Source organism: Ipomoea triloba, chromosome 8 (genome assembly GCF_003576645.1).
Source record: "Ipomoea triloba cultivar NCNSP0323 chromosome 8, ASM357664v1".
Lineage (NCBI taxonomy): Eukaryota > Viridiplantae > Streptophyta > Magnoliopsida > Solanales > Convolvulaceae > Ipomoea > Ipomoea triloba.
In genome coordinates, this window is record NC_044923.1 from 20,762,642 (window position 1) to 20,775,925 (window position 13,284).

The 13,284-nt window shown below is 35.0% G+C and overlaps 1 long non-coding RNA gene across 4 annotated transcripts; it reads right to left on the reverse strand.

The window, feature by feature from the left end:
• Positions 1 to 5,648: 5,648 nt before the first annotated feature.
• Positions 5,649 to 12,640, reverse strand: LOC116027308. Of its 4 annotated transcripts, none has more exons than XR_004099945.1 (6): positions 12,451 to 12,640; positions 11,926 to 12,011; positions 10,762 to 11,022; positions 10,615 to 10,663; positions 10,218 to 10,520; positions 5,649 to 5,879 (listed from the first exon to the last, which is right to left on the reverse strand). It is a non-coding gene; the product is annotated as an uncharacterized LOC116027308 (long non-coding RNA). The 4 variants fall into 4 exon arrangements; XR_004099942.1 differs by having other exon boundaries at positions 10,762 to 11,115; XR_004099943.1 differs by lacking the exon at positions 5,649 to 5,879 and adding an exon at positions 7,908 to 8,137 and having other exon boundaries at positions 10,762 to 11,115.
• Between the last annotated feature and the right edge of the window lie 644 nt (positions 12,641 to 13,284).

Genomic DNA, 13,284 nt, shown 5'->3' on the forward strand with positions numbered 1-13,284 from the left:
TATTTGAGGTAAGGTAGGATTATCAAACATGTTTAATGAGTACTCATAAATGATAATATTAATGCATGTTTGCTATAATCTATATGTGATATAGGTATTGACAACATTCAAGCCTTCATCTTCACCAACTTGCTTAGCTTTCTATCCTGGTATCAATGGCATTATTGCAGTTGGTACAAAGAATGCGACCATATATATATATATATATAATGTTAGGGAAGATAAGGTAACTCTGATCTTCTCTGCTCATATCATATTTTATTATTGTATTATGTGTACACTGTATATATGCTAATTTAACATTGTACCAACAATATAAGGCAAAACAGAAGATCAGTTCACATCCAGTCGCCTGATGGTGAAGTGTGTTCAGGTGACACACATGTGATGTTCCATATATACTGTCCAACTCCACTTATTATTAGTTACACATGAAACTCAATTGGCAATATATGATACATCCAATATAGAATGCAAACGTCAGGTAAAACTAACATGTTTTCTAAAATCTTGAAATATGCTCGTAATCAACTAACATAGACCGGGTAAAAATTTGGAATATAAATGTTTGTTGTAGTGGATCCCACAAGATTGCCTTTCTGCACCAATCTCTTCTACTACATACTCTTATAATAGACTAACTAGTTTATGGATCCTTTATTGATGGAAATATTGGAGTACTTAGCTTGATGCCGATAACCTAACATTGAGATGTAGTATTGCTCCATCTGCTTATTTATCTCAGCTCATACCAAATAGGTAAGAACACTACCTCTTATCAAGAAATATTGATTATTGTAGAGAGTTGTCAGAAATTTTGTTATTTTAACCAATTATATATAATTAAAACCAGAATATATATTAGGATTTAATCATGTTTTTTAACAAACAATATAATATTCGTTTCCTTAATGAAATAGTGATTTATGGGTGAATTTAATTTGTTTGTGTTATATTATTGCATGCATGCAGAAGCCTGGGTGTGGTTGTGCATCCACATGTGATTGCAGCACATCCACACCAAGCATATAAGAATTAATCTGGACGCCTCTTATCAAGGAGATGAAATGCATTATATACTTCTATGTTCTTCTGTATTTTTTTAGGTATATGTTTGAGGTTTTTGCTTGCCTTTTATCGAGGATAGGATCAAAAATTACTTAGAAAGGATGTATTTTGTGTATTTCTAGTGTGCTACCGTGCTGGGTTTCTTTTTTTTTTTTCTTCTTTTTTTGGTTTCACACCTAAAGTTTGTTTAAAGTTCAAATTATCATTTGGTTATTACTTACAATGATGTGCTTGTTGGTTTCTTCTAGAGTGGAAATGAAAACGAATACTGTTTGGATAACTGTTGCATGCATATTATATAGCTTATTCGATTTAACTCATCATGATATTGGACTATTTTACTTGTATCTATATTTATTTAGTAGATGTGAACGGTTCTGTGAAACTTGCAGATTTTGGGTTGGCAAAGGTTGTTTTTTTTTTTTTTTTTTTTGCACCATATACTTCTTAAGTTTGTTTCCAGTACAGTGTATGATAATTTGATTTCATGACTTTTATCAAGCCGGTAACAAAACTGAATGACATCAAATCTTGTAGGGAACGCCATTTTGGATGACACCAGAGGATTGTCATTTTCTTTGAAAATATACTTAGCTTTGTCCATTAAAAGTATTTGCAAGTTAATTGTTTTGTATATATTAACAAGTTTGTGTGAAAATTTTTATGAGAAAAATAATGATGCTTGTGTACTACAGGGAAATTTGTTACTTCATAAACTAGAATTCCATATCTTAAGAAAAAGCTATTAAAATAGGCCTAACTCAACGGATTAGACCAATCTACAAATATAAATACAAATCTAATAAGAGCAACTTAGGTTCCTAACTATTAAGACTCTACACAATTTGAGTCAGATTACAATTCTCTTTCCTAGTCTGATTATGACTCTCTTGTATGTATACATGATCTTTTGTACATTTGTAATTAAGTTTAGAATTAATACAAACACAGTTCTCATCTGGTATCAGTTAGTTAGGGTTTTTAATCATGACCGACGGTTAATTCTTCAGAACGGACCATTTCTAATGTTGCTGTTTCTCCGGCTCCTTCGGTCGTTAGTTCTCTGTCCACCGCTCACCAGTTTATTAGTAATTAGTATTAAGTTGACCTACAAGAACTATTTATTCTAGCGTGCTCAGGTTGTCCCCTTTCTTCGAGGGCATGATTTAATTAGCTTCGTTGATGGCACGAGCAAGTGCCCGTCTGCGCTCCTCCCTATCGGCGTTACACTCCAGCTGCTCCCAATCTGGCCTACGCTCCTTGGGTCCGGCAAGATCAAGCGTCGTTGTCCATGCTTGTGTCATCACTTTATGATGAAATCATGCTTCTTGTTCTCGGTCGTGACACCAGCAAAGGAGTTTGGGATACTATTGAGACCTCCCTGGCGTCTTCTTCCCATGCGCGATCACTAAATCTACTTGGACAGCTACAGAATTTAAGCCAAGGCGATTCCTCCGTCATCGACTATATTAGCCGTGCTCGCGTCATCATCGAAGATTTAGCCCCCGTCGGTCGGTCGGTTAGCCTTGTTGAGCAGAACCTCTATGTATTCAGAGGGATGCGTCCGGAGTTCAAGGCTTTAACAACCTCTCTTAATGTTCGTGGCCAACCTGTAACATTGCAGGAGCTGGCGGATCATCTTGGCGCTCATGAATTCATTTCGGCGATGACTTTGGAGGTCCTCAGCCGGCTGCCTTTGCTGCACAGAGAGGGCGCCATTCACATCGTGGCTCCGGCGGTCAGTCGCGTGGTCAGCAGTTCTCCGGCGCGGGCTCGTTTGGCGGTGGGCAATAATTCGGCGCTGGCGTTGTCGCTGGTTCTTCGTGAGGAGGCGACGGTCGAAATTCCAAAGGCAGGGGGCGTGGCGGTCACAGCATCTGGAGGCCTAAATGTCAGCTTTGTGGAGTATTGGGCCATATTGCTCCAAATTGTTACCAATTCATGCACAATTTTAATAATCCACAGGCCTACATGGCATTCCAGATTTCCAAGCGTCATCTTCTCCTATTGAGCAGAATACACGGTTTTCGGATACTGGGGCTATGAATCACGCCACTCCAGACTTAGCCTCTCTCTCCGTGTCTGCTGAATACAGTGGTGATGACATATTGCGTGTCGGTAATGGTATGGGTCTAAATATTAGTCGCATTGATCATGCATCCTTTACTACCCAATCTAGGTTTTTTCAGTTATCTAATGTCCTCCATGTTCCCCAATTATCCAATTCCTTATTATCTGTTCAGAATTTGCATCGGATAATAACGTAGTTTTTGAGTTTCACCCTTTTTTTTTGTTGTGAAGGATTCCATCTCCAAGGAAGTTCTCCTACGGGGCAATAGTTTTGGAGGCGTTTACACACTCCTGGTTCCAGTTTCCAGTCCAACTGCTTTTCTTGTAGCTCGTGCCTCTCCTTCTGCCTGGCATAATCGTTTAGGCCATCCCCACCCTCGTGTCCTTAGTCGCATTCTTCAAAATTGTTCGATTAGTAGGTCTAGCTCCAATATTCATTGTAATACTAGTTTGTGTAATGTGTGTTAGCTAGGAAAATCTGCGCGTTTTCCCCCGCCACGTGATGAGTTTTCTAGTTCGAATGTGCTTGATTTAGTATATACTGATATTTGGGGCCCTGTCCCTTTGTTATCCACAAATGGTTATCGTTACTTTGTTCTTTTCGTTGATGATTACTCTCGTTATACATGGCTCTTTCCTATGAAACTGAAATCTGATCTTTATGCTATTTTTTATCAGTTTCGTTCTCTAGTCGAGCGTTCTTTTAATCGGAAGATTAAATCTATTCAGTCTAACTTGGGTGCTGAATACAAAAAATTGCATCACACATTTGTTCAGTTAGGGATTAATCATCGTCCGTCATCGTCCGTCCTGTGCTTACACTTATGAACAGAATGGTAGGGTTAAACGTAAGCACAAACATATAATTGAAACCGGTTTGTCTCTTATGGCTCATGCCTCGGTTCCTTCCAAATATTGGGATTATGCTTTTGAAACTGTTGTTCATTTAATCAACAAAATGTCATCTCCTGTGTTGCACAACTCAATTCCTCATCTCTTACTCCATAAATCTGTACCTTCTTACTCGTTTCTTCGTGTCTTTGGTTGTTTGTGCTATCCCTATTTAAGACCGTATAATAGTCACAAAATGGATTATAGGTCCTCTCCTTGTATCTTCCTAGGTTACCCGGAGTCTTTTAAGGGGTATAGGTGCATGGACTTGATGACAAATAAAATCTTTGTGTGCAGACATGTTCGGTTTGATGAGGAATGTTTTCCTTTTGCTACTAAACCATCCTTGCAGGTTGCACCGAATACTTGTGTCCAACCCTAGGCTGAATCAGTAATGTTGCCAGTTGTGCCTGCCACGCCATCGCCTCCTGTACCGCCTACCGCTACTACTTGCCCACGTGGCAAGTCTGTGAGGCCATCCACACGTACTCATGCCATGACTACTCGTAGTAAATCCCATGCCCTTATTGCTCTGTCTACTCAGGTTTGTCTCGCTGAACCAACATGTTACACTCAAGCAGTCAAAAATCCTGAGTGGCGTGAAGCCATGGATCAAGAATTCAATGCCCTGATTTAGAATCAAACATGGTGTCTTGTCCCTACCAAATCTGCCATGAATGTAATCGGTTGTAAATAGGTCTTTCATACAAAACGGAAGGTTGATGGCTCAATTGAAAGACATAAGGCCAGGCTAGTGGCGAAGGGTTTCAATCAAGTTACAGGTCAAGATTTCTTCGGTACATTCGGCCTCGTGGTTAAACCCACTACTGTCAGGTTATTGCTTTCTTTGGCTGTCTCCTCGGGTTGGATTATTAAACAACTTGACATTCATAATGCTTTCCTGAATGGTAACTTGTCTGAAACTGTGTATATGAAGCAACCACCAGGTTATGTGGATGTTCAATTTCCAAATCATGTGTGCCTTTTAAAACGTTCTTTGTATGGGTTAAAACAGGATTCTCGAGCCTGGTTTAATCGTTTACCTACCTTTTTTATTTCTATTGGTTTTCAAGCATCCAAGACCGATGTCTCGTTGTTCTACTACTCAGAAAACTCTATTTATGTTTACCTCCTAGTGTATGTGGATGACATTCTTGTAATGGGCAATGATCAAAATCTAGTTGCTACTCTAATCTTGAAGTTATCCACTGCCTTCAAAATTAGAGATCTGGGTGAACCCGATTTTTTTCGGCATTGAAACAATCAAGTGTAATGATGGCATCTTATTATCTCAAGCTCACTATATGAATGGCATTCTTAAAAGAGCTGGAATGGCTGAATGTAAGCCCACTAGTACAAAAAAGCACATAAGCTACACATGTACAAGTGTTTTCGCTACACCTGTACAAGTGTAGCCTATAGAAGTGACTATAAAAGTATATACTTTTCGCTACACTTGTTGGACAGGTGTAGCGGAAAGTATATAGAATAATTATATTTTTTTTTTAATTAAAAAGTTTCCGCAACACTGCAAATACCTCTTTTTTTTAAAAATAATTACTTAATTAATTAATTAATTAATTAATTATATATATATATAAACAAATGTGCACTATTAATTAAAACAACTCAGAAAGAAAAGGCTACTTTATTGATTCCGGGAACTCAAATTCTGGTTCAAAAATCAAAATAATTAGAAATACTACAATTAATCCAACAATTAGCTATTAATACACACAAATTTCAACCAAATACTTCACATTCAGCTCACAATCCTCTTCTGCCACCTCCTGCCCCCTTCATCCTCCTTCAAAAGCCCCAACTGTTCAGCCCAATACTCCACTTTTTTCCTAAAGCAAACCAAACATGTCACTCAAACATGAGTAAAATGGGAAAGTTCATGTAATATCACTCCTAACAATTTATATAATAATTCATAAATCAATCCAAACATCGCAGGATCTACATAGGATTAATGTTATTATCTTACAATTGTGTCGATCTAACACAACACTAGAAAAAGAGTATGTATGCATCTATAGTAAGCAACAGCATAAGAAAGAGCAAACAACACAAATAGGCCATTATTATTGTATATTCAATAGGCCTTTGATTAACAAAATCCTAATGGATACCACAGCACAAATAGTTCCAAAGCTAGCAAATCAAATAAAATTTGAGCCAAAGAAGAAGAAAATGTAGAGTAAAATCAGTGATCATAGATGGAGCGAAAAAAAAAAACCTTAACATGGACTCAGTATAATATCAAGAACAATTGACAATATGGGTAAACAGATTATGGCATAGATACCTTATTTACTATGCATAACAGAAATAAACCAGAAAATGGCCCGAAGACTCTAAGAACACAATTAGACATAATATATAAGTAGGAGTAGGAATAGGCCAAGCCCCTTCATAGGGGCCTACGGCTTGGCCTATTTAGGGCCTAGCCTGGCCTAGCCTATTTAGTAAAAAGGCTGCGCCTAGGCTTAATTAGAAACCTATTTAGTTAAATAGGCCTAAGCCTATATTTAAAAGTCTAGCCTACAAGCCCGCAGGCCTAGCCTATATTTATTTATTTATTTATTTATTTATTTATTTATTTATTGTATACATAACCTACAGCCCTAATTCCCAATACCCAAATCCCAAATACGACTTACTAATTAGTAAATAGTGTTAGATATTACTAGTTACTACTGCTATGATGCTAAATTGCTAATAAGTAGTGTTACTAATTACTAGTAATAATTCGGCTAGTTGTGTAGTGTTTACAGTTTACTAGAAATTAGTAAAGTAGTAATACTAATGTAATATGAGCCTACTAGTAATTGATTGCATGATTTATGGATTTGTAGTAATACTAGTAATTAGTAAACAATGTATTGTTGAATTTTGTATTACGAACTTTTACTTATTAAACTTGTAGTGTTGGATATTGTATTATGAAATATGAACTTATCGTTTTGTCATTCATTATGAAATATGAACTAAAGTATTTTTTATAAATTTTTTACAAGTATACTTTAAAACGCTTAAAATATAGGCCTTAAATATGTTCGAAGCCTATTTAAATAGGCGCAAAGCCTATTCAGGATCTATTTTGAAACCTTTTTAAACACCTATATATTAAATAGGCTTTTAAAAAGGCTTTAGGCCAGGTCAGGCCAACTGTAGGCTTAGACTTGAGCCTAAAAAAGCCTACATACAGGCCCAGCCTCAGGCTTTCGATTTCCATAACAGGCCCAGGCCTAATTTTCTAAAGTCCGGCTCGACCTAGCCTATTTCCACCCCTATATATAAGCATCCCAGCCTCAGGCTTTCGATTTCCATAACAGGCCCAGGCCTAATTTTCTAAAGTCCGGCTCGACCTAGCCTATTTCCACCCCTATATATAAGCATCACCCACCGTAAAGTATATCATTTTTAATACTCCCTCTATCCCATTTTACCTGTCCTATTTACTATTCATTGGTCAAACCAACTCTTTCTTCTTTGCTTATTTTCTTTAGTAATTTTTTATTATTTTTAAATTTAGTTTTTTGTGTTTAATAGTACTTTTAATGTAGTTTCTAAATATATAAATTTTATATATTAATGCTAAACTTAATAAAAAAGCACATAAGCTACACATGTACAAGTGTTTTCGCTACACCCTGTACAAGTGTAGCCTATAGAAGTGACTATAAAAGTATATACTTTTCCTACACTTGTTGGACAGGTGTAGCGGAAAGTATATAGAATAATTATATTTTTTTTTTTAATTAAAAAAGTTTCCGCAACACTGCAAATACTCTTTTTTTTAAAAATAATTTACTTAATTAATTAATTAATTAATTAATTATATATATATATAAAACAATGTGCACTATTAATTAAAACAACTCAGAAAGAAAAGGCTACTTTATTGATTCCGGGAACTCAAATTCTGGTTCAAAAATCAAAATAATTAGAAATACTACAATTAATCCAACAATTAGCTATTAATACACACAAATTTCAACCAAATACTTCACATTCAGCTCACAATCCTCTTCTGCCACCTCCTGCCCCCTTCATCCTCCTTCAAAAGCCCCAACTGTTCAGCCCAATACTCCACTTTTTCCTAAAGCAAACCAAACATGTCACTCAAACATGAGTAAAATGGGAAAGTTCATGTAATATCACTCCTAACAATTATATAATAATTCATAAATCAATCCAAACATCGCAGGATCTACATAGGATTAATGTTATTATCTTACAATTGTGTCGATCTAACACAACACTAGAAAAAGAGTATGTATGCATCTATAGTAAGCAACAGCATAAGAAAGAGCAAACAACACAAATAGGCCATTATTATTGTATATTCAATAGGCCTTTGATTAACAAAATCCTAATGGATACCACAGCACAAATAGTTCCAAAGCTAGCAAATCAAATAAAATTTGAGCCAAAGAAGAAGAAAATGTAGAGTAAATCAGTGATCATAGATGGAGCGAAAAAAAAAAACCTTAACATGGACTCAGTATAATATCAAGAACAATTGACAATATGGGTAAACAGATTATGGCATAGATACCTTATTTACTATGCATAACAGAAATAAACCAGAAAATGGCCCGAAGACTCTAAGAACACAATTAGACATAATATATAAGTAGGAGTAGGAATAGGCCAAGCCCCTTCATAGGGGCCTACGGCTTGGCCTATTTAGGGCCTAGCCTGGCCTAGCCTATTTAGTAAAAAGGCTGCGCCTAGGCTTAATTAGAAACCTATTTAGTTAAATAGGCCTAAGCCTATATTTAAAATCTAGCTACAAGCCCGCAGGCCTAGCCTATATTATTTATTTATTTATTTATTTTTTATTTATTTATTGTATACATAACCTACAGCCCTAAATTCCCAATACCCAAATCCCAAATACGACTTACTAATTAGTAAACAGTGTTAGATATTACTAGTTACTATGCTATGATGCTAAATTGCTAATAAGTAGTGTTACTAATTACTAGTAATAATTCGGCTAGTTGTTAGTGTTTACAGTTTACTAGAATTAGTAAAGTAGTAATACTAATGTAATATGAGCCTACTAGTAATTGATTGCATGATTTATGGATTTGTAGTAATACTAGTAATTAGTAAACAATGTATTGTTGAATTTTGTATTACGAACTTTTACTTATTAAACTTGTGTGTTGGATATTGTATTATGAAATATGAACTTATGTTTTGTCATTCATTATGAAATATGAACTAAAGTATTTTTTATAAATTTTTTACAGGTATACTTTAAAACGCTTAAAATATATGGCCTTAAATATGTTCGAAGCCTATTTAATAGGCGCAAAGCCTATTCAGGATCTATTTTGAAACCTTTTTAAACACCTATATATTAAATAGGCTTTTAAAAAGGCTTTAGGCCAGGTCAGGCCAACTGTAGGCTTAGACTTGAGCCTAAAAAAGCCTACATACAGGCCCAGCCTCAGGCTTTCGATTTCCATAAGCCCAGGCCTAATTTTCTAAAGTCCGGCTCGACCTAGCCTATTTCCACCCCTATATATAGCATCCCAGCCTCAGGCTTTCGATTTCCATAACAGGCCCAGGCCTAATTTTCTAAAGTCCGGCTCGACCTAGCCTATTTCCACCCCTATATATAAGCATCACCCACCGTAAAGTATATCATTTTTAATACTCCCTCTATCCCATTTTACCTGTCCTATTTACTATTCATTGGTCAAACCAACTCTTTCTTCTTTGCTTATTTTCTTTAGTAATTTTTTATTATTTTTAAATTTAGTTTTTTGTGTTTAATAGTACTTTTAATGTAGTTTCTAAATATATAAATTTTATATATTAATGCTAAACTTAATATTATGAAAAATTGGATTAAAAATTACTTCAGTCAAGCATCGTTAAACGAACCAAACAACCATTTTGGGACGGAGATAGTAATATAATATGTTATCATCTTTGAATACTCCTATTTTTTAATGTTTTTCCCTTTTTTGTTAACACAATGTACACTGCACCAGGGGCTTCCACCTTTGACATGCTTTTAGTGCACTAGTGATGGTGCAGCCTGCTTTACACTGAAAATAAAAGTATAAAAAATAAAACAACGCTTCTAATTAAGAAGCAAGAAGCAAGATAGTACTGCAACTCGGAATCATGTTATTATGATTTATGTGTAAATGGCTCACCATAGTTATTATGCGGATAAACACCAAGGCATTGATCATGTCCTACTTGCCACAGATGAGCTGTTTTATCAACAGAGGACGACAGCAAATACTGCAGTGAACATTCCCATTCAAATTATTAGTACAGTGGACTCCATTCTAGGCAACTTTACTCATTTTAAAGCTAAAACAGCCTCCAAAAGCTAAAACAGCACAAACAGCCTCCAAAACGCAAATGCCTTCTCGATAATCCTCATCAGAGCTTCCAAGATAAGACTTATCAACCATCTCTAGGTATGACCTTGAAGCTTTCCTTGAAGTGATCTATACAATACAAACATGAAAATGAAAGCTGAGCAGAGGTTGCAATTAGCCTAAACTAACCTCAATATGATAATGGGGATATATATATATATACCTTGTCATAGTTCTTCATGATTTTGGAAAATGCCAATGTGTTCAAGAAACTGGTGCAATGAACAACAGATTTTTAAATGAAATCAGGGGAAAAACAGCCACTCCATAAATAATTGTGATGAGAAAATGCATTATTATAACCACGTACTACAGTAACTCTTGAGAAGTCTAAGCTTTCCATAGAACTCCATGAATGCCTTTCTCAATCTTTCTTCAGCCTTCCTTAGCTCGGGGCGGTTGTACTTGAGCTCAGAGTTTGATGCCTTCAAAATGTTCTTCAAAGTGGAGATGGGAGTTTCAGGTTGGATGTTGACTCTCACGTCGTACAACACGTGTAATGGAGCAGGCCTGAAATCTGTGAAGTTGTTAGTCTTCTCTTCAATAATCCTTGTGTTCTCATCACCCATTCCTGCAGATGTTCCACCATCATCTTCTGCAACCTCTTCACCACTCATCTCAATTTCTTGTATTGCATCCATATATGACTTAATGCACACAAATACTATATATACGCAAATTTTATAAAACTAAATTCAGCCTCCAAAAGTTAACATGGGAAAATGCACAAACAGCTAATACTCCTTTTAAAGCTAAAACAGCCTCCAAAAGCTAAAACAGCACAAACAACCTCCAAATGCAACATACCATTTCTTTCTCATAGTCGAGCTTCCTTTTCTCACTTTCGTTAAGTTTTTCACACTGACTTATAATTAAGCTTCCTTTATCATTTGGTAAACAAATCAAAGGGAAAAAAATTACATGAAAATCATTGTTTTTCCTTTTATCTTTTGTTGTACTAGCTTCCTTGACATTCCATAACTAACCAACTAGGAATCTATTACAAATCACTCAAAATTATGAACTACTAAATGAAGTAATTCCAAATTGCACAAATCCACATATAGGAAGAAAAGGCAACATGGAAGGAAACACATATTTTGTTTAAGACTGCAAATATTCAATGTAAAATCACTTAATTCACTTCACACGAAAATAAATATTCAATGTAAAATTGCATAAATTCACATATCTGGTTACTCCAAGCTTGTAGATCTCTTTGTATAACCAATGTTCATAACAGCCATATACATGTAAATCCTTTTTTTAATAAATAAACTCTTTTTTTTAAATAAATACACTCATTTATGTACACAAACCCAAAACATCACATGCTTACATGCACAAAATAACATAACAATTACATCAGAGGAGACTCATTAAAAGGAAACAAAGAACAGGACAACTAATTAACAATAGCAAAGAAAAGAGCCAAAGAGGAAGCAGTACACAAGAATCTCCCTATTTTATATACCTAAACAAGTACATCAGACCGTGAAAAATAATCAAAAGAATGCCCAATGGAGATGATGTCTTCTCCTAGATGAAGCCATCTGCAATCTGGAAGCAACGAAAACAATCAAGATGGTCAATTTGTATATTGTTAAAATGTTATTTGAAAAAAGCAAAACTGTTAAAAATCATTCTGCAACTGAACACCTATTTCAATTTTGACTCCCTTACAGTTTCCTCTTTATGTTCATATAAACTTCTAAATTAAAGCCTAATTCAAAAGAAAAGAGAATCAAAACCAGCGATTAATAAATATTCACACTTCACACTAATAACAGATAAGAGAAAGCTGGTTCTATGAAACCCTTAAGAGGGAGAAAAATCTAGAATAGTAACAAACAACAAACTGCCGGCTATAAGCTTGAATCTCCGGTTATATTCTTCCGGTGAGTATATTTTGAGCGAAAAGAGAGCGAATACGTCCAGATCTGAGCCGTCCAGTTTGATTTTAGAAATAAATAACAAAAAATTCGAAGGGAGACTTAACAGCGGTGGTGAAGGCTAGCAGGGTCTGCGGAAGGTCGAGACGGAATGGCGGCGTCGACGGCGTCTTCTACTGCAGGTCGCGGCGCCGCGGAGGAGGTAGCGTCGGCGGAGAGATGGAGGAGATCGACAGAGGTGAGACGAGGAAAGTGGGTTTTTCGATATGATCTGTGCTTAGAGCATTTGTGCGATTTCTCAGTGGGTCGTTTACTTCATTTATCTTGTATTTTTATTTTTAATTTTTAATTTATCCATTTTTTTAGTTTTCCTTCACCATTTCTCCAATTTTTCAGTTTTTCATTTCTCTAATTTTTTATTTTATTAAATACAATAATAATAATAATAATAATAATAATAATAACAAAAACAACAAAATATGTGTGTATAAAAAGGATGAAAAAGGAAAAAGGAAAAGGATAATAATAATAATAATAACAACAACAACAACAACAACAACAACAATAATAATAATAATAATAATATTTAATAGTTGAAGGATCATGTGTGACTAACTTTAGACTACAGATGATAACAATTTAAAAGTCGAAGGACCGTAGGTGGTCAATAATAATAATAATAATAATAATAATGACAATAACAATAATAATAATTATAATAATAGAAATTTAATAATAATAATTTATATTTATACTATTAATAAAAACAATATTCTCAACTTTAACTTCTCGCCCAAAATACTCCTATACTATTAAGATTTGCCTAATATTATAAAACTAGTGTTTTACCCGTGCACTGCACGAAAAAAATTTTGTTATTATAAATTTAAATAATAAAATTTAAAAATACAAATATATTATAATGTACAATATAATAATAT